Genomic DNA, 2292 nt, shown 5'->3' on the forward strand with positions numbered 1-2292 from the left:
CCTCAATTCAATCATGTACAAAAAAGTAAAAGAAGACACCCGGCATTTTAGGAATGGGTGTGTAATGGCCTAAATTCAAGGTTATCGGAACAGTGGTTTCGGGACCACAAATCCGATGAGGAAAAATTTATTTTTCTTATATTTTTATGGTCTATGATTTCACGGAATGATTTTGTGAAAATTTCGTTCGAAAATTTTGACGTTTGGGCACTCAATTTAGTCAAAAGGACTAAATTGTAAAAAGTGCAAAAGTTGAGTTCTACATGTTAGAGGTGTCCAATTGTTATGAAACTTTAAATTGGAGGTCCTTATATGGTAATTATACCATTGGTAACTTGGTAGACAAAAATGGACATGAGATAAGTGAAATAGAAATTTTTTAAGTTAGGGGCAATTTGGTAATCTAGTAATTAAAATGAATTAAAAGGGAAAAAGATGGAAAAATCATCATCTTCTTCATTAGGACGAAATCAGCAAGGGGAAGCCATAGTTAGGGTTTTCAAGCTTCCAAGCTCCATAGTAAGTGATCCCAAGTCCCGTTTTTAATGTTTTTACGTTTTGGAGTCCCATAGCTTAATTTAGCTTATTCTAGCAATAATTTAACCTAGGGTTTATATTTGGAAAAATACCCATAGGTGAAAAGTGTTTATTTTGATGTTTTATGATAGAATATGAAGCTAGAAATTATGTTAAACAACTTTTGCTAAGCGATTTTAAGTGAAAACGAGTAAAACGACATAATCGGTAAAAATACCTAATGTTCATAAGTACATGTTAGAGTGGGAATTTGATGTTGCCATAGAAGGAAAAATGTTCAGAATGTTATAAAACATAAGAATAAGAGATGAAGTTTAATTTCCGAGCCTTGGGGCAAAAATGTAATTATGTAAAGTTTAGGGCAAAATTGTAATTTTGAAAAGTTAGAGTCGAGGGCTGTTTTGATGAATGTGATTATTAAATAAGTTAAATTTACTATTTTAGATCAAGAAGTACGAAACTCGAGGTTAGACAAAGGGAAGAATAAAGTTGAAGACTAAGTTGGTGAATTTGGCTATAATTGGTACCGAGGTAAGTTTACGGTAAATAAATGCAATATTTCAATATTTATTATCAGTGTTGTTATTTTCCAGCAACTATGAATTTATTTTATGAATTTATTTGATGATGATCTAAGCATGAAATGATAGAGAATTAAAATTAAAAGTCCAGTTGATACATAAGGATGGTATTGGATACGAATGTCATGACATTTGGGTAAAGAGGTCCCATGTAAGACCATGTCGGGACATGACATTGGCATCGAGATGAGAGGTCCTCAAGAAGACCATGTCAGGGACATGGCATTGGCACCGGATGAGAGGTCTCATGTAAGACCATATCTGGGACATGGCGTTGTACCGAGATGAGAGGTCCCAGTAAGACCATGTCAGGGACATGGCATGGGCACCGATATGAGAACATCCCATGTAAGACCATGTTTGGGACATGGCTTTGGCGTGTTATTATCAGAAGAGACCCGAGTATCCTTATTATTCCAATGTAGCTCAACGGGCTTGTAAACGAATCATGTTCATGAAAGTTCAGTTTAAAGCATAAATGGCAAGCTCAGGTAAGTTGTAAGACTTAAGAACTTCTTATACTATCAATTGATGTTCAACGATGCAGCAAGAGTTGAGTAAGTTATGTACACAAGTATTCTAAGTAAACAAGCAAGAGAACTAGTATGAGATTAACTAAAGAGTAAACTAGAGATATAGACATTTGAGTTTAATTATTTAAGTTAAATATTGTTATTTATTTGCTAGTAAACTTACTAAGCTTTATGCTTACTTCTTTTATTTCTCTTTCTCTTATAGTATTGCAAAGCTACTTCAAGGATCCTAAAGAAGTCGAAGATCGTCCACACTATCAACCACAACTGCTCGGTATTTTATATCGAATCACGTTTGAGTTATGGCATGTATAGGGATTTAGTTATTTTGTATGTTTGTGATTATGATTTTGCTAAAGAATGGTGTGTAAGTATTTGATGATGTATGGTTATTAAAATGGTTAAGTATGAAGGTATTTGTTGTTATAAGAGTCTAGGTGATAAATTATGTATGGAAATCATGAAAGGATGAAATTTTGCAAAGAAACAGAATTCAGGCAGCAATAGTGACGTGACTTTGAAAAATCACCCAAGATAGTATAAAATGAATTAGAGGGTGAATGATATTTGGAATTAAAGCTTGTTGAGTCTATTTTCATGGAAAAATAACGGTGTAGCGAAAGGAATTTTATATTTTAAGA

General features: G+C 33.3%; 1 long non-coding RNA gene across 1 annotated transcript; it reads left to right on the top strand.

Annotated features, from left to right (window-relative positions):
* The first annotated feature begins 477 nt into the window (after positions 1-477).
* LOC128041186 (uncharacterized) lies at positions 478-2080 on the top strand. Its single transcript, XR_008195851.1, has 3 exons — positions 478-519; positions 982-1068; positions 1857-2080. It is a non-coding gene; the product is annotated as an uncharacterized LOC128041186 (long non-coding RNA).
* Positions 2081-2292: the final 212 nt, after the last annotated feature.

This window comes from Gossypium raimondii, chromosome 5 (assembly GCF_025698545.1).
Source record: "Gossypium raimondii isolate GPD5lz chromosome 5, ASM2569854v1, whole genome shotgun sequence".
NCBI lineage: Eukaryota > Viridiplantae > Streptophyta > Magnoliopsida > Malvales > Malvaceae > Gossypium > Gossypium raimondii.